This window comes from Sus scrofa, chromosome 17 (assembly GCF_054392235.1).
Source record: "Sus scrofa isolate SSC_HxYL_T2T_F1_AM1 chromosome 17, Sscrofa_HxYL_maternal_Yorkshire_Landrace_v2.0, whole genome shotgun sequence".
NCBI classification, from domain to species: domain Eukaryota; kingdom Metazoa; phylum Chordata; class Mammalia; order Artiodactyla; family Suidae; genus Sus; species Sus scrofa.
In genome coordinates this window covers 70,437,965-70,458,938 of record NC_139399.1, presented here as the reverse complement: position 1 = coordinate 70,458,938, position 20,974 = coordinate 70,437,965, and the positions used below count along the sequence as shown (strand labels likewise).

The following is a 20,974-nucleotide window of genomic DNA, read 5'->3' as shown; positions in this document are numbered from 1 at the left end:
TCATGGCAACGCCAGATCCTTAACCCACTGAGCGAGGCCAGGGATCGAACCTGTGTCCTCATGGATGCCAGTCAGGTTCGTTAACCTCTAAGCCACGGTGGGAACTCCCAGGCTGTTTTTAAATGAGACACTGTTTCCCACTGGAGCAACCGGAAGAGTCTGGCAGCCGCTTCTGTGAATGAGCAGTGGGCACTGGGGGTGGGTGTAAGCTGGAGCCAGGGGCTGGTGTGGGAGGAGGGGTTCTCTGGCCTGGACTCCCCACTGGCCAACAGCACGCCCGCGGGGGCCTCCCAGGTTGGCAGCCTGCATCACCCAGTCATCACCCAGAGTGAGCAGACTGCCAGCCTTGGGCCTACGGCGCTGCTCAGGAAATCCGGGCCCTGCTGCTTTGCCCCAGGAGGCCCCGTGGCCTTCACACCAGCTGGTCTCTCCCTGGGCTTCTTGTCCTGGGCAGTGGAGAGCTGGGGCCCGGCTGGGGTCTGTCCTCGAAGGCAGCGGCCCCGGCATTCACCCGGAGGAGTGGGCTGCCCAGTGGGAGGGGAAGGCGAACGTGGGGGTGGGGGCTCCCCAGAGTGACAGTGGTCCCCGGGCCCCCACGCTCTGTTGGGCGCCCGGGGCTGGGACCCCCAGCGGCTCAGCATCCCGGCTGTGGCCTCTGTGGGACTTGGGCGTCTGGGACTGGGCTGCGTCCTTGGTGCTGGCCCCGCTGGCCCTCGCGAAGTCACTGCTGGAAGCAACTTGGACTGGCCCTCAGCGCACCGGCCATCTCAGACCCAGTGAGCCTCAGGCCCCGGTGACCTTGTCCCCCTGTGGCCTTGACCGGGGCTGGGAACCTCCGGCCTGGCGTCCTGTGTCCTGCCAAGAGGATGTCCTGTCCCCCAGGCCGGCTCTCGGCCCTCCTCCATCCCTCCGGCCTCCAGGGGCAGAGGTGGGGGCGTCGTGGGGGGGAGGGGCCTTGGAGGCCGGCCAGCTGCCCCCATGGGTCCCGAGCCCCGCCTGCCTCTCCCAGCTCCCCCTCCCCCAGGACCCGGATACAGGGGACAGAGGCCCCAGCCCTGCACCTGGGGTTTTCCGGGACAGGCTCCAGTCCCCCCGCGCGGGAACAAAGGCTGGCGGAGGAGAGGGGAAGTGGGGCGCAAGGCAAAGAAGTGGGGGCTGACCACGCTTGGCCACAGCTCCGCAGGCTGCCTCCCCCATGTCCCGTCCTGCGTGGGGCCAGTATGGGGAGAAGCCACCACCAGCCTGCCCCTCCCCTTGGGGGCAAACGAGGCCCACAGGGAAACCGGGCTGGTCCTGGGGGCACCGGAGCCCAGTGGCTGAGCGCCCCCCACCGCCCCAGCAGGCACCCTCCCCCACAGCCATCTGCAAAGGTGACTGGGGGTCCTTCCCGCCACGCCCCCAGCATCTGCACTGTGTGTCTGCCCCTTGCGGGCGTGTTTCCTGGTAGCCGAGGTGTCCGGGCACGGCCGAGGGACCAGGGCACGGCCGAGGGACCAGCTCTGCGACTCGGCCTTCGCCTCTGGGGCTGTGCCGCTGGCGTCCCTGAGCAGGTCCCTGGGCGGTGCGTGCGTGTTTGAGCGTGTCCCAGGCCAGTGCCTGGATCTTGGGGTGTCTGTGTGGGCTTCCTGTACGTCCACATTTGGGGGGTGGAGTTGTTTGCCCTCTAAGGTCAAGAATGACTCTTCCCCCAGAAAGCCCTGCCGCGGGAGGGGTGGGAAGACAGCTGCTGGGCCTTCTCCCCCCCAGGGTTCTGTCCACCTTCTGCAGGAGCTCAGCTGAGTTAAAAATAGCCCCGGGGCCTCTGGAAGCGGAAGGGGTAGAGGCGCCCGCAGGCCGGGGGAGGGAGGAGGACGGGAGGCACCCCCGGTCCAGCAGGCAGCGGGCGGTCCCCCGGGCCCACCCAGCACTCCAAGGCCAGCCAGCTTGGCTCCAGCAGGGCGGGCCCCACATCCGCCTGCCCCACCTGCAAGCGTCAGGGACCCCGACCCCGCGGCTCCTCCGGCCGCTCTTGAGAAAGGCAGAGGGCCTGGGGCAGCCAGCCTGGCCAAGCCTCGGTCCCCAGAGGTAGGAAGGGCCCCAGGGCCCCCCATTCTCCCTCTTGCCGCCCCCACCCCGCAAAGGATCTCGGGAGCCTTCCCTGGGGGCCCAGGTGGGAAGCAGGACAGACAGCAAGGGAAGCATCGTCCCTGGGGAATGGAGATTTGGGGGGTTTGGTGTACATTTTATTGACGAACCGTGTACATACCGAAAGTGCACCCCGCTTCAGTGCCTATGTGGTGACTTTCCCTAAACAGAATGTACCCTGTCACCAGCACCTAGAATACGGGAAAGGGCATGGCCAGCTCAGGAGGCCCCTTGCGCCCACCCCCCAAAGGCCGTCACTGTTCGACCCCCTTGGCTCCACGCGTCCCACCCACTTCTGGAGGCGACCTGCCATGGAAGGGAGGCCGTTGCAGTGCCGGAGTCACCAGCTGCTGTCCTCCTGGCCGCCCAGTGTCCCCTGACGTACTCCGCCTCTCGGGGGCATTTGGCTTTCCCCAGTTTGGGGCTGTTGCAAAGAGGGCGACTCTGAGCATATTCTGGGTCGAGGTTTCTGTGAACCCGAGTGTGTTTCCAGTGGCTCCAGGGCACACACCTCCCCCACCAGCTCCTGGCCCGGGCATCTCTATCCTTGGGGTCTCTTTGTCCTCGGGGTCTGGGCAGGGGCTGCCAGGGTGGGGTGTCCCCCCCCAGGAGGGCAGCGCACCCTCCCGGGGCCAGGCACGCCCAGAGGAGGCGCCCATCCCGGAGGCCCACACCCACCCTTCCTTCCTCAGGAAAACCTGCGGTCTGATAAGGCCTCCAGGCTCTGGTTTTCTGAACCACCCCGGCACGGGGACCCCCGGGGGAGGTGGGACCAGAGCCCCACGCAGCGGGGGGCAGTGGGAGCTGCGGAATCTGGCTCTTGCGTGTCACCCCACTCCCCATGACAGAGCCTCCCACGCAGCTGCAAGCAGAGGGTTCTGTGCAGCCCTGGCCCCCGGTCGGCTCTGGGGGCTGTGCCCCGGCGGTGGTCTAACCAGGTTCAGCAGCTGCTGCTCCTGGTTCCTTCTGGAAGCTTCGCCCCGGGGCGAAGGCCTCACCTTCTTCCATGGCCTCCAAGGCCCCGAGCCACCCCCCCGGCCCCTCCCCTGGGTGTGTGCGGGTGAGGGCCAGTGAAGGGCTTAGCCCAGGGTGTCCAAGACTGGAAACCGCCCCAGAAAGTTCGGGGGCCACTCTCAGCACCCTGCCTGCCCGGGCCCACCCCGCGCTGTGATTGCTAAACTCCCCTGTGACAACGCTGGGGGCCGCTTCTGTGTCCTGCCACCTGGCCCCGCCTGCTTAGCTAGGTCAGACAGGTCCCTTGGGTGTGGACTGTGGCTCAGAGAGGTCAGTGACTTACCCATAATCACACAGCAGGTGTTGACCCCGGTTCTCACCAGGCTGCCCCTGAGGACTCAGGACAGCAAGCGGATCAGACAAGGCCCTGCCCTCACGGAGCGCGGGGAAGAGGCCAAGGACACCAGAAAGCTCAGGCGTCAGGCCAAGGGAGGCCTGTCTCGGCAGGGTCCTCTCCGAGAACAAGAGCGGACCGCTCTCTTAGCGGGCTGGGGGCGAGCCCACAGGGTGAGAACCACCAGTGTGTGGGAGCGGGAAAGGTATCCGAGCTGAGGGAATGGCAGATGCAAAGGCCCTGGAGCAGAAGAACCACGGTGTCTCGCTGCAGTCTCTCTCACCTCAAGCAGGTGTGTGGGGTGGGTACCACCTGTCAGCAGGTGCGGCTCTGGGGATGGCGGTGAGGGAGGCAGGCTGAGGCCATCTGGGCAGGCTGGCAGATGGCTGTGGGACGCCCCAGGCACCCGGGTGGGCGGAAGGTTGTGGTCTACCTCACTTCAGGCTGCACTGACCTGGACGGTGAGCTGTGGGCATCTGTGGGAGGGAGCGTCACCAGCTGGCGGGGGGCGGGGGGGGCTGGCTTCATCCTGGATGGGGAGGGGCCATCGGGGCTGTCCCACCTGGGCAGGACTGGAAGTCACCTTGCACCATCTTGATCGGGGCCCCAAGGGCCAGAGAACAGACTCTAGCATCCCAACCCTCAGCTGAGGTGGAGAGAGAGGACTGGACAGACCAACGGGCTCTGAGATCGCAGCTGTCCGGAAAAGCCTGGACCAGGCACAGATTGCAGGAGGCCCCGGGCCCAGGCGTCCCAAGGATGGGGGCCCCGCCTGGGCCCCTGCCCAAGTGACCTGCCCAGATCGACCACCCCTCTGCCACAAGACTACTCCTGGGGGCCGTGCTGGGGCCCCAGGGGTCATGGGCACCCAAGCCAGCCCTTCTCCTTTGGGGCCTCCCCTCCCCCATATGGCACCCGCAGCCCTGGCCTCGCCCCACAAAGCTGCGAGTCCCTAGCGTCCACAGCGCCTGGCTTCCTGTCTGTGACCAGGCTCCTACCACCCTGCTGTCCAGCCACCTCCCCCAGCCTCTCCTGTGTCTGCTCCACCCAGGGCCTGTCAGCTCTCACCCGATAACCTGTCTGAGTCACTCCATGACTGTCATTCTGTCTCCTCTTCGCAAGTCGGCCTCGGCACCTCACGGCCCGTGGACAAACCTGGAAGCCCTTGCCTGGCCGTCGTTGGAGCCACGTGGCCCCAGGAGCGCCCGGGCTCAGCCCAGCCAAGACGTCCCCGAGCCTGGCTCAAGCTGCACACCGCCCACCTCCGCGTCCCCACACTCCCCCCCACCCCACCCCCGAGGGTGTCTTGCCCTGAGACCTGGGTGGGACCTCTCGTGTTCAGTGTCCAGAACTGGGCCTGGCTCACTGGGGAGAGAGCAAGGCGAACGCACGCAGACACACAGGCCTGACAAAGGCTCACAGCTGTTGACAGAAAGAGCCCGGGACACACCTAGAGGCGGCAGGAGAGACTTCACGCAGGCCCCTGCAGTGGGGAGAGACCCCACAAGGACTCCAGGGTTTAAAGGGAGAGCAGGAGTCTCCCGGTGGCTCAGCCAGTTAAGCATCTGAGGCTGTCACTGCTGTGGCACAGTTTCGATCCCTGGCTCAGAACTTCTTCATGCCTCGAGTGCGGCCAAACAATAAATAAATAAAGGGATGACGTTTTCGTTGTGGCACAGTAGAAACAAATCCGACCGGTACCGGTGAGGAGGCGGTTTGGTCCCTGGCCCTGCTCAGGGGGCTAAGGATCCAGCGTTGCCGTGAGCTGTGGCGTAGGGTGCTGCTGGGGCCATGGCTGTGGCTGGCACCCAAAGCTCTGATTTGACCCCTAGCCTGGGAACCTCCATATGCCACAGGCCTACAAAGCAAAAAAAAAAAAAAAACAAGACAAAAACAAAAACAAAAAAAATAAAGAGGGAGCAGACAAGAAGAGGGCTGTAGGAAGATGGGGAATTAGAGAAGGCTGAGCAGAACGAGGAATCGTTTGCTGGGGCAAAGCCCGTCTTGCGGTGGGCAGCACTGCATCTTCGTGAGCAAAGGCGGGGGTCGGGGGACTGGGGTCCCTTTTAGCGGGGCAGGTGGAGCCCTGGCTGAGGAAGGGTCAAAGCCTCGGCGGGGCAAGTCCCTCATGAGGCCACGGGCCACACCCTGTGGCCGCTGTCCCCTGAGGCTGGCAGAGCCAGGGGCCTTGATTGACTTGGTCTTGACGTTTTGGAGTAAACGGCAAAGTGGCACCATTTGGAAGTCCTGAGAATCGCCGCGTGCCTCTCACTCCGCTTCCCCTGAAATTACCACCCAGCCTCACTGCATCAGTGTCCCTCTTCTGCCTCAAGACCCCACCGGAGGTGCCATGCTGCAGAGACGTCCCATCTCCCTGGGCCCCTCTGGGCCAGGACCGAGCCCCTGATGTCCCTTCGTTTTCACGACCAGGACAGTTTTGAGATGTGCCGGTCAGGAGTTCTGGAGAGAGTCCCTCCGTTTGGATCCGGCCGGTGAGTGCTCTCGTGAGCAGACTAGGGTCCTGAGCTGGGGGAGCTTTCTCGTTGCCTCTCCGTCTCATCAGGGCCGCCGTCCCGGGCCACCCCAAGGGTGCTCACCTTGATCAGCGGGCGGGGGGGCTGCCAGCTCCGTCTCTGCAAGGTACGGCCCCCCTCCTTCCCCTCTCGCCCTCTGCTTGGTGGTGGGGGGCACCCTCAAGCATGGGCGTCAACCTCTAACCCCAGGGAGGTCCCCGGGAGGCCTCTGGCGGGAAGGCGCCTTCGTGGGGACATGCTTCTGGGGACCGCTTCGTGCTTTGCGTCAAGGTGGCAAGACGCTGTGATACTCAGGGGGCCCCAGCTCTGGCCGCCTTTCCCCTCTTCCCTGTGTCCCTCTGTCTGGGCCCTGTCACTGTGGTCTGAGCCCCTCATCCGCCCGCACTGCATTTTCCTGGCCTCGGTGACAAGGGGCTCTGTCCCTGCCATCGGCCGTTCCTCCAAGGAGCCCTCTTCCTAGCTCTGTCCTGCCACTGGAGGGGCTCTGGCCCATCTCCTCGCTGGTCTGATTATTGCCAGGCTCCTTCCGGACACACAGCGTTGGTCTTACTCTCCTGTCTCAGGATGTCCCTGGCACGTGGCAGGTGCCATACGCTCCATGAATGTTGCCGAATAAGTGAGTGAAGGATGGGAGATGGGGCCTCCTGGCCCCGTATGGTGGGGCCCCTCCAAGCTCACCAAGGGGACCCCAGAACTCCCTCCTCTGGTGGGAGGGGGAAAAGAGCCCCTCATCTCCTCCCCCTCCCCCCAGCCCGTGACTCCTGGGACAGAGGAGGTGCCCAGAAAATGCGCCCCCGTCTCCCCTTCCCGCCCAGGTTGGAGCTCGTCAGGCTTGGCCTTGTGTCCCCGCCTGGCAGCTCCTGAACGGGACCCTGGGAGGGCCCGGTGTCCCCTTTCCCTGCCAGGCTATCTGCCACAATCACCAGCTTCTGCAACACAAGCCTTGGCGGCTGTGGCCCTGGGGAGCAGCTGCATTGCTCCAGCGGGGACTGAGGCCCCCCGGCCCCTTTGCCCTGCTCTGGTGCTGGCTGGCTGGTCCCCCGTGGCCTCCCAGTTTCCAGAGCCCAACGGAGATGGAATTACAGCCCCAGGCCCTCGGCGGGCAGCACTGCCTCCTGGCTGGCTGGGCCAGCTCCCCCTCCCCTGCAGGGCCAGTGAGGTCCCAGTTGGATAGGGCGCCTGCTGTGCGCCCCAGGGCAGGGATCAGGGAGGCACCCACAGGGACCACGGCTCAAGCAGGGAAAGGCAGGTCGAGGGAGGAAGAGTGGGGGAGACTGTGCCTCGTAGGGGTGCGGGGGTCAAGGCTCAGAGGGTAGAGGGACCCAGGCCAGCCTGGGGAAGGGGGTGGCCACACAAGAGGGAGCCCAGCACCACTCTCCAAGCTCAGGCTGGCCTCAGAGAGCTGAGACCCGGGGTGGGGCCCGCCTGGGGCTGAGGAGGGCTGGTGGCCCCCAGAGAGAGGCTGGAAGGGTGGGAGGTGAGGTGGCCTCCTGACCGTGGCCGAGCTGTACACAGACCCTCAGGGACAGGCCCCAACTCCACCCGCAGCCCCCCGGGCCTGCCCAGCCTGGGTCCTGGCTGCCGTCCCAGCCCCGGGCGGGCCTGGCTGCGCAGCTGGCACTAAGTACCCTGGCTCTGCCCTCTGCCTCCTCCCCTGCTTCTGCCCCTTCCCCCCAGCCCTGTCTGCTGGGCCCTCAGCCCCCAGCTCCACCTCCAGCTTTCTGGCTCTGCCCTCATACGCCAGCCCCCCTCCCGGGGCACAGGGCAGGTGTGGCCCTGCCTTGGATGGAAGGGCAGGTCTGGAATGCAGGGCCCTGGTGCCGGGGCCTGGGTGGGGGGGCCTGGGGCTCAGGAAGATCAGGGGCCGGCGGTTGGCAGCGGTGTTTTGGAAGGACGGTGGGGGTGAGCGCTTGGAATGGAACGGGGCGACAGTTGGCAGTGGCAGCTGGAGCGGCAGTGGGGCTTGGCAGGGGTGCAGGCCCGGAGGACAGCGGGGTGGGGCAGCCATGGGGTTGGCAGGTAGCCTCTGGCTCTGGAGGGAGGTCTCGGGGAGGCCCGGCAGGAGGGCAGGACCAGTTGGCACCAGACACCACTGAGCCAGGCCCAGGAGTAGGCCCGGCCTGGCTCCAGCCTTGGCCGGGCGGCCCCCCAGCCCCCGGGTGGGGCTCTGCTGCAGCCCAGGCCTGGCCTCCGGTCGGTCCACCCGCAGGGCCCAGGATGACAAGCAGAGGGCGGGTCCTGCCGCGCAGCCCAGGCATCCTCCGGCTGCGTCTCCAGCCCTGCCTTCGCTGCTCTCCCTCCCGGTCCCCTTCCAGCAGGGGCTGCAGAGGGCAGGGACAGGTTCTGGGCAGTTTCCTGGGAGGGGCAGGACTCCCAGGGCTGTTGCCATGGGGACGGCTGAGCAACACCACTGGCTGGAGGATAAACAGGCAGGTTTCCTGACCAGTGATTGCCATGAAGACAGCCCCAGAGAGCCCAGCTCCGGCGGGGGGAAGCGCTGCCAGGGGGAGGTGGGGCGGCGCAGGCCCTGGCAAGGCGGGCTCGCCCTGGGGGACGCTGGGAGGGAGATGTGGAGGGATATCCTTGTCCTCCCTCGTCGTTGTCTTCCCAAAGCATCTCCGGGGCTCTGCTGCAGGAGCAGACTTGGCCTGGCCTGGCCTAGTGCTGGGCCCCCTCCCAGCAACTCTGCCCCCTGAGGCCACACAGCGGGGATGAGGGCAGGTGGAGGGCGGGCTGAGCACGTGGTGCAGGGGCTGTGCCAGGCCCTTTTGGGGGCCCTGCCAGCCAGGCAGCTCTCTGAACTGAGCCTGCCCTTTGGGGGCCTGGGGTCTGCAGGCAGGAGTGGAGCCAGGCACTGTGAGTGCATCTTTGGGCCAGGCCGGCTTCTGCAGCTTGGCCCCCCGGGGTCCCCAGCCTCAACCTCGGGCTGCTCATTCCCTCCAGGCCCCCAGACCCTCACTGCCTCGAGGTGAGGCAGGCTCCAGACATGCTCACACACGTGGTTGCTGAGGAGCTTCCAGAGTGACCACCACACAGCGGGGACCAGGGCCGAGCACCGGCCATCCACCTGCTTCTGTCTTGTCCACTGGTGAAGCGAGGGCAGGAACAAAGTCTGGGTCATCGTGGCATCTCAGGCACTTTATTCCCTGGGCACCCCCAAACACCCATCTGCTGGCTTTTCTACCTCTGGACCCTGGGTGCCACTGTTGAAGAGCGCCACTGAGGCCAGTTCCTCACCCTTGGCCCTTGCCTGTTTCCAGAGCCCCCTGTGGGGCAGAGCTGCCCTCAGAGAGGCCACCCTCCTACAGACAGTGAAGGACCTGCTGGCTGCCAGGTGGCAGATGTCTGTGCCAGCCTCAGGAGTGAGGTGCAGAGCGAGTCACCTGCACCAAGGGCCAGGGGCTCCAACAAGACTAGAGGTTGTCTGCCTGCTATGAGTCTGAACCCGGACACTGATGTAGGCGGGGCCTTGGGGTCTGTGCTGCCGACATCCCCCCTCCAAGCAGATGCACGAGGTGGTTCCAGGGGGTCCACCTGCATGATCCTCCTGCTCCCCCCGGCTCTGCAGAGCTGCCACAGCTGCTCTGAGCCCGTCTTTCTTCCTTGCTCTTTTATGATGGGGTCATTAGTTCTCAGAACCGTCCCTGTCTGGAAGAAAGCAGGCTTTTTCTACAGTTTTTGCTGTAGTTGTTGTTGTTTTGTTTTGTTTTGGCTGCTTCCACGATATGTGTAAGTTCCTGGATCACGAACTGAACTCGTGCCCCAGCAGTGACCTGAACTGCAGAAGCGACATTGCTGGATCCTTAACCCCGTGAGCCACCAGGGAACTGATGGGCTTCAGTTTTAGGCATGGCTTGATCAAGGCTCTGGGATGATTCTTGCTTCTGCCTTTTTGGTCTCTCAGCTTCCTCTGCAGGCTCTTGCCCTTCTGAGGGTTTGGGGAACCAAAGAGATGGGTCGCAGTCCCCAGTCCCAGACAGGTTTGCTGTGGGCGGGGGGCGCAATTCAACATCATGCGGGGTATGGGAGTGGGAGACAGAGTCCCAGGGCCCCCAGGGACTCATTCCACGACGCAGTAGGGCCTGCTACCAAGCCCAGAAGCCCTAGGCTAGCAGGTGGGGTGAGCCCTGGTGCCAGCAAAGCAGGGCTAGGCTGCCGTGGGCTGGCTTCCTGAGCAATGACAGCCCCACTGTGTGTGCCACCAGGCTGTCTCTGCAGCGCTCGGCGGCATCTTAGCAGTGCTGTCCTCATGGACAGTGTCTGGGGGTCGAACCATTCTGGAGGAGACAGGGCTTCTCTCTGATGGGGAGGGTAGCCCTCAGGGGCACGGCCCTCCTCTGCGAGGCGGCCCCCCAAGGCTGGGGGGGCGGGGCGAGGGGACCACAGCAGAGGGCGCCCTCTGTGTCCTCGAAGGGAGGACAGAGTGATGGGCCAGACCCTTCTGGCGGCCTGGAGGCAGCCACTTTGCTTCGAAGGGTGGCCGTGCCCAGCCCCCTCCTGAGAGGACCCAAGAAACTTGGGCCTGTGGTTCCGGACCAGGGGGCCCTCCAGAAGAAAGGCTCAGGCGGGGGGGCTCCTGCGCCCGCAGAGCCAGCCCAAGCAGCGCAAAGGGAGCGGGGCGAGGGTGTCTGCACGGCCATTTCCAGGCGCCGGCTGCAGTGAGGGAGTGTCCCAGCCTTTCATCGCTGCTGCCAGACCGCGGCCGCCCCCCCCCGCCCCCCCAGCCTGCCCTCCCACAGCAGCCCAGTGAATGCCTCCTTACACATCCTGAGAAAGCACCCATAATGGCCCGCCGCCTCCCACCTCCCGAGGAATTCCGCCGCGCTGGGCCCCGCAGGGAGGGTGTGCGCAAACGGCCCGCGGTGCCTCCCCATTGGAAGGCCAGGTCGTGCTCGACTCCCCTCCGCGGCTGGCCAGCCACAGGCTCACCTCCCTTTCTACCGTCGCGCCCGGGAGAGGAAGCGAGGTGGCCTTTGCCCCCGCACAGGCCAGTCAGGAATGCGGGGCCACGCTTCCCATTCCACCCCCCCCAACTCGGACCCGAGGACGTGGGGGGGGGGGGGCGAGAAGGGACGCGCAGGGCCCATCTCGGGAGGCAGGATTCGAGATCGCTTGCGGGGGAAGCGGGGCAAGGCCCGGGCCGCTTGCTTCCCGCCCCTTCGCGGGACCCCACACCCCCACCAGACAGACGACGCGGCGGGAAGGACCGACGCGCGCGGCTGCCGAAGCTCCTCAGTTGACCCAACCCAAGTCCCCGTGGCAGACACTGCCGTGGCCCGCACTGCGAGGTGCGCCTCTCTCTGGGCGCGCCGAGGTCCCCGACCGCGCTGCCGCGAGCCCCCGGGCGCCCTGGGAGCGCATTTTCGCTGCACCGCGCGCGGCCCGCGCAACCGGCGGGGAAGGCGCGAAGTTTGCGCGTCTGGGCGTCGGGGTGTGGGGATAGCCTGTGGCCCAAGGACCCGCGCCCCGGAGGAACAGGCGCGTGGGCAAGGCGCGGGTGCGCGGTCCAGGCAGGGGTTGGGGTGCCCTAGCTCTGACCCGCAGCTCACATCGGGGGCTGAGTCGCAGCTGCTGGGACCCAGGGGTAAGGGGCGCGGGCGCCCGGAGACCCCACGCCGCGCCGCCCCCGCCCCCTGCTAGCCCCGCGGAGGGGGCTTCCCACAATGCCCAGCGAGCTCCAGCCGCACTTCCGCTGTCCGGCCGCCCACGGGGGGGCGGAGGCGAACCGACCCCCGCCGCGGCCCCCTCCGCCCGGCAAGCGGAGCCGGCTGACCGAGGGGCGGGGCGGCGGCCGGGCCGGCGGGGCGGGGCCCGGGGCGGTGGCCGGGGCCGGGGCCGGGGCGCGGGCCAATCAGCAGCGGCCGAGCGCGCGCCGGGGGGCGGGGTCAGGGTCCGCAGGCGGGGCGCGCGCGCGGGCGGCGGGGGCCGTGGGGTTGGAGCGGCGCGGGGGCGCGCGCCGGCCTGACGGACGGACGGACGGACAGACGGACACAGCAGCCGAGGCGAGCACGCAGCTCGGACCCGCCCGGACGCAGCGCTCGCCCGGCGGCCGCGGCGATCACCGGCGCTGGTCCGGCGGCCGCGGCGCCCGCCCTCGCCCGCGCCCCATGGGGTCACAGGTAAGCGGCGCCGGCTCATTGTCCGCGGCCGGGCCAGCGCATCGCGGCGGAGCTGGAGCCCTGGCCAGCCGGGCCGCTCCAGGCTGGGGCCGCTCCAAGCCGGGGCGCGCCCCCGCCGCCTGCCCCCCGCGCCCCGCCGCGCCCCGCCCCGCGGGGGCGCCCTCCCGGCGGCGATCGGCTAGCCTGGCTGCGGCTCTGGGGGCGGCAGTAGCGACCCCGGCCCGGCCCCCGCCGGTCCCTGTGCTCGGTGGCGCGGGCGGGGAGAAGCGGGCGGGGGCGACGGGAGGTCCCCGCGGGGCTGCGCTCCGAGGCAGAGGCGGCGACGGGGCTGCCCCGCGCCCCTCGCTCTCGGCGCCTCCTGCCGCCGCCGCCGCGGTCCCTCCCCCGTCACCTCCGAAAGGGGAATTTTCCAGCTGGTAATTTCTGCTGCGTCAACGCCCGGCCCCAGGAGGCAGCCCGGGGGCGTCCTGGCGCCCCCCGCCCGCGCCGCCCTGCGCGCCCCCCGCCCGCGCCTCGGAGCCGCACCCGGACCCGCCCGCGCCGAGTTTGCCAAGAGTCTGAACTGCGGGAGGTGGGCGCGGCGAGTCCCCGCGCCCCGCCGGGCCTTGGGGGTCATTGTCTCCCCCTGAAGCCGGGCACTGGCCTCGTCTCCATTTTCATTACTGGCTGAACCCGGGCTTAGGGGCCTCGAGGCGGGGCGGCTGGAGGAGCGCGGAGGGTACCGGGCGCGCAGGAGGGCTAGGGGCGCGCGGAGCGGACGGGGCGCGCGGAGGGAGCGGGGTCCGCCGCCGCGAGCCGCGTCTTTGTTTCTCTGTAAATAGACATGTCAGTTTCACAGGGTAGCACGAGTCACTGTCTGACAACTCAATCCCGGTGGCAAATGGGGATATTCCGCACCAGGAGGAGGGCTGTGGCTAGTTGGTGTCCTCCAGCCGTGCTAACCAATTCGTTATTTGTGGATTTAACGGTCCACGCACAATAGGGTAGGACCGAGGAGCCTGGGTACGAACCAAACGGGCGAAGAACTGATATTTTCTGACAGCGAGGAAATACAAACAAAAGAAAGTTTGACTGAGATTCTCGGCGAATTTCCTCACGCTTTCCGTGCTACAATCTCAGCAACGCGTTTGTGGTGGGTTAGGGAGGCAAGACTGTTACCAGCATTGTTTAAAGAAATGCTAATTAGGCAACACGTTGCGCTAACCAGACACCTGTGCGCAGTCCTCGCGTGCGTCTTCATTGTGTCAGTTGTAGGAGCTTTCATGCTGGATTTACTATCGAAGCTAACTTCCCCTTTGGGTAACAGGCTGTGAATTCACCGTGTGGCTGGCCCGCACGCTGCCTGGGCAAGGCAGCGTTTCCCTTCTGCAGGAGTGGGAAGGAGTTTGTTCTCCAGAGGGCAAGTTAGAGAATTTGCACGTGAATAATGAAGTAAACAATGGAATTTCGTCAGAGCAGAATTCTTCCTCTTGGTATATTTTGTGGTAGTTGTAGGGCTTTTGAACTGAAAAGTTTGGGACACCTTTTGCTCTTGCAGAAAGGATTACGGGCTGAGGCAGAAGTTACTGGATTTAAGTGGGAATTAGACACTGTGTCCCCTAAGAAGCTAATAACTATTTTCTTATCCTTTACTGAAGGGAAGGAGGGGTGTGTGTGGGGGGTTGGCGTTGGGAAGTTCTCATGAAGGAGTGGTAGAACGTCTTCACTTAGGCTGAACCAAAGATTCAGCTTCCCTGGGAGGCCAGCCTCTGGACAACATTGAATTCGGCCTCATTGACATCATCCTGGATGCCAGCGTTTTGCTTTAACCAGATAAGTTCTGTTTAGATTTAGCTGTTTTGTGTTTGAGATGAGCTGTTTGTCTACATCCAGTCTCCGTCGTTCAGGGCTGGCGGGCTCTTGGCTGCAGGAGCACCAGCCGTCCGGGATGCCCTGTGTCCTCACTCAGTGTCCAGGGTCAGGGTGATGCCCAGTCTCCTTGGTCCCGCATGAGCTCTGGAGGGCGAGGTCAACACTGAGAGTGGGTGAGACGGCTCTGAGGGCTTGCAGAGGCACCATTTACAGTCAGACGATATGTTGTTATTCGCAAACACGTTAAATCGAATGTTCGCAAACTTTCCAACATTGTCCTTACGTGGGGTTTTCAAATTAAGGAAAATTGGGCCACTGTGTCCCTGTGGTCTGTGTTTCTGGGGCAGCTGTGCAGCCTGCTCTCGACGAGGTCCTCAACCAGCGGCACCGAGCCCAGCAGAACCAGAACCGTTTCGTGCACCTCTTCAGTAGGTGCCATGAACCCTAAACTTGAGCGCACGCCTCACTTGCTGGCGCTATCTGTGCTCAGGTGCCCTCTTGGCGGCTGTGTTAAAGTGGGTGGGGTTCTAGAAACCACCACTCCATCTTCTCCACTGTTCTGGGGGCTTCGTGTTCTCATAAAAATGGAGCTATTTTCTTTCTTTCTTGTCTGTGGCCATCCTGTGAGATGCAGAGTTTCCTGGGCCGGGGATCGAACCTGTGCCATGGCAGTAAGCCGAGCTGTTTCAGTGACGATGCTTGGTCCTTAATCCACTGAGCCACCAGGGAGCTCCTTTAGGCTGTTTTTAGATGAGACATTGTTTCCCACTCGAGCAACTAGAATAGTCTGGCAGCAGCTTCTGGGAATGACCAGGCCTTTTCTTCTGTCTTACTGAGCATATTCCACTGTAAAGACTGTTGGGCGATGGTCCCCCCCCCCCTTTTTGTCTTTTTGCCATTTCTTGGGCCGCTCCTACAGCATATGGAGCTTCTCAGGCTAGCTGTATAGAGCTGGATCGGAGCTGTAGCCGAGGGCCTACACAAGAGCTGCAGCAATGCGGGATCCGAGCCGCGTCTGCAACCTACACCATAGCTCATGGCAACGCAGGATTCTCAACCCACGGAGCAAGGCCAGGGATCGAACCCGCAACCTCGTGGTTCCTAGTCGGGTTCGTTAACCACTGAGCCACAAGAGGAACTCCAAGGGTTCCCTTTTGAATCAACTTGCTCCCCTGAACAAAAAAGCTTCTTCTCGGGGAGCTCCCTGGTGGTGCAGTGGCTTAAGGACCCAGCATTGTAACTGCAGGTTCTATTCTTGGCCCAGGAACTTCCACATGATGCAGGTGTTGCCAAAAGAAAAGAAATAAGGATTCTTCTTGTTGCCACAAGTTTGCTCGAATGACCTAACTCCTGAGAATAAACAGATAATTGAAAATTCCTATTGAGGCCACGAGGCTCGTTTAAGTCTGAAATCGGGCTGTCTTGTCCCCATCCTGGCTCTCGTGTCCTCTGCTGTTGGCTCTGGCTTTGGTCCGGCCAGTCTAGCTGGGGTCTGAGATGGTGGATCATCGAAGGCTCCCTCTTTCCTGCCTTTGGCTCCCGCACTTTGTGTCCCTGACGCGGGCACACTCAGGCTTGGTGTTCTGGTTTGCTGGTGGTGACGAGGTGTTCTGTGGTTCTGCTCGTGGATGGAGAAGTTTTGGAAAAGAGAGATAAGTTCTTTTAACGACTGAAAAGTTGTTCTCGTAAAGGATACAGATGCGCGAGGCCAGGCAGATCCGGCCTTGGCGTGACTTGGGCGGGTTTCCGTTCAGCATCTCTCAACAATGCCCCTTAGCTGTTCTTTTTTCTTTTAAAGCAACTATATATATATATATATATATATATATATATATTTTACCATCTTAACCATTTTATTTTATTTTATTTTTTTATTATTACTCAATGAATTTATTACATTTATAGTTGTTTAACTCTTACTTTGAATTTTGAATTACCAACGCTGATATTTGGATTTTAAAAAGTAGTGACCTGGGCACTTTAGAAAGTTTAGAAACATGTTAACGTATTTTGCACCAGCATTTACAGAGCTTTTGTGTTTTGACAGGTGTGTCTTTTGAGTCATGTTTGACATTCGCAGGGGCTCTTCCTCCTGATGATTTTTGGCTGTTTGAGGGCTTGCTGTGGCCCAGCCCTCGGACCAGACTGGGAAAGAGTTCCTGCAGAGGGGCTGACGGCCTGCTGGCCTCAGGGGGAAGGTCGTTTTGGAACCACTGATGTGATCTGGCGTGGGTGACAAATGCTGGCGAGAGCTCGCAGTGGCACAGGGTGTAGGCCGCCTGGTGGGGAGGGGGCGTCGGATGTCCAAAGACCCTTGGAAGGAAAGGGCGTCCTGCAGACCCCTCCCCTGCTCAGCATTGGCCCCGCAGTGCCGCCCCCGGTTCTGGTGCGTGTGGAACAAATTCTGTTCTAGCTTCAGCTTTGCAGAGAGTGGCTGGCCCGTGGGAGGGCAGGCCCCTTGGGGCCAGGCAGCTGTGGGGGCTCACCGGTGGCGGGGGCGAGGGGGGGGCAGTGAGACGTGGTTGAGTTTCAAGTGATGCTTTCTGAAGCCCTTGTTTCAGCCCTCATCCAGCCGCATTCACAAAGCGCCCTTCGTCTTTGGGGGACAGTCTCAGTGAAGCAGGCCTTTTCCTGGTCTGCAGGGGACACCCCATCACTGCCCTTCCAGGCTGACCAGGGCTGCGATTCTCCTCTGAAAAGATCCACATTTGTGTAGGAATGACCCGTTTTTGGTTTTGTTTTTGTTTTGCTCTTTAGGGCTGCACCTGTGGCACATGGAGGTTCCCAGGCTAGGGGTCGAATGGGAGCTGTAGCTGCCAGTCTACACCACAGCCACAGCAACGTAGGATCTGAGCCACATCAGCGACCTAGACCACAGCTCACAGCAACGCTGCATCCTTAACCTGAGCGAGGCCAGGGATTGAACCCACGTCCTCATGGATGCTGGTTGGGCTCGTTACTGCTGAGCCACCATGGAAACTCCAAGGAACGGCTCGGTTTTTTATGTCCTTGTTGACAGCATCGCTCCGCACGGGAGATCGAGGTGCTTTTTTGTTTGGCAGGTGTTTTGTTTCCCTCGTTGCTTCACCTCTCTCCTTCCGCATAATCCGGAGCGACTCTGCGGCCTCTTGCTTGTGAGAGAAAACCTCCCACCAGGCCTGGCCCGCGGCCCCTGTCATGCTCCGCCTCTGCAGACGGGAAGGAAGGACCCTCTGCGTGCTGGGCTGCCCACAGGGGCCTCAGAGCCTCTGGCGTCCAGAGCTGCCTCCGTGAGGGGGACACATGTGGGCAGCACGGCCACGGGGCTGTGGGCGAGTCATCCTCTTAGCATGTGTCCCCAGGCCCTTGGAGGTCTGACCTGCGTCCTTGTGCCCTCGCACTCTGAACGCCGCTGCTGGCTGTGCCTGGTGGAAGGCGGCAGGGCAGGGCCTCTCGTTTGGGTAGAACAAGGCTTCTCCAAACTGGGCACGTCCCTGACTTCCCAGGAGTAATCCCCAGAGTGACAGAGGCTGGCTGCTCCGAGGAGCAAAGCAACGGTGTGGGGGCAGATGCGGGATGGGATGGGCTTTCTGGAAACGCACGGAACCCGCCAAGGGCCCGCCCAGCAGAGGTTCAGCTCCCCTCCGGGCGTCTGTGCGGAGGGGAGGTGGCTGCGGTGAGGTGGCGGCCGATGGAGACCGCCTGCACGGGGCGGCCCAGGAGGCGCAGGGGAAGACGAGGGTCTTGGCTGTGTGGTCTAGGTGTGCCACCCGCTCAGGAGAAGGGGTCGCGTGGAGGAGCCCCGGGCGCGAGCCAAGTGGCAGTGCCTCCAGGGCGAGCGTGTCGGCAGGCCCCTCCCTGGGCCTGGAGGGGATGGCGGCTGTGCCCTCGCGTCCTGGCACGGCCCTGTTTGAATCTTGAACAGGTGCATCTTGCTTTCTCATCCCATCCTGCTCGAGGTATAAAGCTTCCGAGCAGTGCTTTCCTTTTCCTCGGGATGCTCCGCTCAGAACATCTTGAAAGGAGAAGTTACTTTGCCTTCTTTGGATGCGGGGCGGCAGGCAGCGAGCTGGCCCCGCGGATGCATCCCCGTGGCTGGGTCGCCTGGCTGCTCGGCCGGGGCCTCGCCATCCATCCAGACCAGCGACATTCCTGTGCCCCGGACAAGGCCGCGTCCGAGACCCGACTCCGGGTCCCAGTCCCAAACTCACGCGCACAGGTGGCCGTCGCCCATTCTGGGGGCTTCGGCCTGGCCCCCAACCCGGTCCCCAGGGCAGCCTCCCGGCGCCAGAAGCACCCCGCCTGTACCTAAAACCCGGCCGCTCCTGCCAGCCCTGCACCAGGCTGCTCCGTGGCCCACATCCCAAGCAGAAAGTGGAGCAGGCCTGCTGCCACGCGGGCTTCGGTCCCCGAGGAGAGGTCAGGACGGGAAGCGGGACGCGGCGGGAGGGCAGCGCTGGTGCTGGCAGCGCGGGGTGGCCTCAGGTGGCGCCCCAGCTGTTCTCCCGGCTCACTTGACTTTCCGGGGGGGTCTTGGGATCCCAACGTGGGGCGCGGGATGGGGGTGGACACGGTGGCCCCGTGTCACTGGCCGGGAACTCTTGTGGTCAAAGTGCGGAAGGCCCCCTGCCGCCTCCTCAGGGAGCCTGAGAGCCCCTGGGACCCAGCACGGGTCCGGGTGTGGCTATGGGGGGGGGGTGTCCCTGAGCTCTCCTTCTCCTTTGGGGACTGTCGCTCAAGCGAGGGGTGGCCCTGCCGGCAGGGGTTCGGGGGTCGTTTCAGGGCAGCTTCTGCTTTCTGTCCCCTGTCCTGTCCACAGAAACGTCCTCAGCCCTGCGTCCACAGCTGGTGGCCTGAGTGTAGCCTCTGCTGCCCATCTCAGAGCCGTGTCCATTCCTCTGACCTGCACTGAGAACCCCTCAGGTACCACCTCTGAGGCCCGGGGAGCCATCGATGTAAGTCAGGGCGCTGTTTGTGCGAGTCCTGGGCCTGCGGAAGAGACACCACCAACCTGGCAGCTGAAGAGAATGGAGCCAAAGTCCTAAATGCAGGTGTGGCAGGGCCACTCCCTCTCCAGGGGCTTCCAGGCCCTTCCTGCCTCTCCCAGGCCCTGGCGGCTGGCGGTCCCGCGCGCTCTGGGCCGGGATGTACCCTCTGATCTTCCGAGGGGTTGCCTCCACCCCTTGTCCAAACCTCCCTCTTCTTATAAGTGCAGCAGTCATGTTGAATTAGGGTCACCCTAACGGCCTCAGCTTCTCCTGATCACATCTGCAAAGGCCCTGTGTCCACATGAGGTCACATGCCTGGGCACCAGGGCTGGGACTGGAATGTGCCTTTGGGGACGAGAGCCAACCCACAGCACCGTTACAGCTTCGCTGGCCCGACACGTTCCCCCACCTGTCTCCCAGTCTCAGCATTTACAGGGCCTCTCCATCCGTCACCAGCTGTCACCTCTCACACCTGCCTTTCCCTTGGTGGTGTAGCAGACATGGCCAGTGACCCACGTACGAGTGCGTTCACCCAGCTGAGCTGCACTCGGCTCCACGCCTGCGGCAGGCAGGGCGAGTGGCCTGGGGACCCAGCAGCCAGCTAGGTCCTTGCTCTGGATCGGGTGCCCCCAGAGGGGACGTAGTCGTGAGGACAGGGGTGGATGGCTGCAGAGGAGAGGGATGCCGTGGGCTGGAGGGAGGGCTTGGGGGGAACAGGCAGAGCCCCCATACCCAGCGTTGGGGTAGGCAGTTATTGCCGCGGCCTCGCCTCTGCCCGCCCCCGCCCCCCGCCCCGCCAGATGCCCATGGACCCACCTGTCCCCCTCAGGTTGGACCCCAGCCTTTCCTCTCCCCAGGCGGCTGGTGAGACCTGTGGCTCCTTTTCTGAATGGCGTTTTTATTCCTTTCCTTATTTTTGTGGCGGTGGTGTGCAGCGGCTTGATGTGGGAACTCAGTTCCCAGACCAGGGATTGAACCGGGACTGCAGCAGTGAAAGTGGCCATTCCTAATCACTAGACCACCAGGGAACTCTCTGGACAGTGTTTTTATTTTTGTGTATTTATTTTAGCTGCACCCATGCCATGTGGAATTTTCTGGGCCAGGGATCGAACCCTTGTCACAGCAGTGACCCAAGTAGCTGCAGTGACAAGTCCTGATCCTTAACCTGCTGCACTGCAAGGGAACTCCTGGATGGCGGTTTTAATGCTTCCTGTAGGAGACACAGGAAAACGAAGCACAGCAGCTATTGAGTTTTCAAAATTGAGGAAACTTGCTTTCATGCTACAGTCACACCTGCTGTCACTTCTGTTCACCCCAGGAATAACAGCCTGCCCCTCACGTGGTGGCGTGAGGGCGGGTCCCTCTGCAGGGCCGTGTGCCTCCCGCCCAGCCTGACCACCAGGCCTTGGACCGAGGCCCGCAGGCCAGGCACCAGTCTGGCCTCTCCCCCGAGTTCTCCCGGCTCTGGAAACCTCGGCGGTCCTTCTGGAGCTTCGTTGCATGTTCAGAGCCTCAGCTGGGAAGTCTGCAGACACACGCAGGATCAGGGTGTGTCTCCTTCCGCAGCTGCAATGATTCCCGCTTCCTCTTGCATCCTTGTCCCTTGGTCTTGGCTCTGGACCATTCGAAGGTAAATCACAGCCGTTCCGTCTCGCCCTCCAGTGCTTGGCTGCATGTGGCGGATACACACGCAGCTGTCAACCCACCAAGTGCCTCCTGGGGGCCTGGTTGGGTCTCCTTGTTCTTACTGCTGGTCGATTCACGGTTCTGTCTGGACAGGCCCACTGGTTCCACTTGAGGAGGTGCCTCTGAAACCTGCTTTATTCCGTTTCGTGCTGTTTGTTGCAAAATCGAAGTTCTCGGTCTCACACGGCTGGTGGCACATCCGCTGAGTGTAGAGAGTCCCTTTTCCTGGAGGGGTCTGGAGGACAGGCGAGGGGTGCCTGTCTCAGGGGGACCGTGTGTCTGGTTCTCAGTGTCCACGTGTAATGGTCCCATCTGCATCAGAATCTCTGACTTAAAAGACTAAGT

The 20,974-nt window shown here is 63.3% G+C and overlaps 1 protein-coding gene and 1 long non-coding RNA gene across 7 annotated transcripts in view; both read left to right on the top strand.

Moving 5' to 3' along the window:
- Positions 1-1,902: 1,902 nt before the first annotated feature.
- Positions 1,903-5,132, top strand: LOC110257362 (uncharacterized). Of its 3 annotated transcripts, none has more exons than XR_014832002.1 (3): positions 1,903-2,064; positions 3,462-3,764; positions 4,524-5,132. It is a non-coding gene; the product is annotated as an uncharacterized LOC110257362 (long non-coding RNA). The 3 variants fall into 3 exon arrangements; XR_014832001.1 differs by having other exon boundaries at positions 3,436-3,764; positions 4,595-5,132; XR_002339871.2 differs by having other exon boundaries at positions 3,436-3,764.
- A 6,066-nt stretch (positions 5,133-11,198) lies between these two features.
- ZBTB46 (zinc finger and BTB domain containing 46) overlaps positions 11,199-20,974 on the top strand; it is a 50,199-nt gene continuing 40,423 nt past the window's right edge. For 2 of the 4 annotated variants that reach the window (XR_014831998.1, XM_021077466.2), the window contains exon 1: positions 11,950-12,125. The gene's annotated coding sequence lies outside the window, so the exon portion shown is untranslated. Of the gene's footprint in view, positions 11,295-11,949; positions 12,126-18,774; positions 19,007-20,974 lie in introns of those variants that run through there. The other 2 variants (XM_021077468.2, XM_085003227.1) reach the window with 2 other exon arrangements.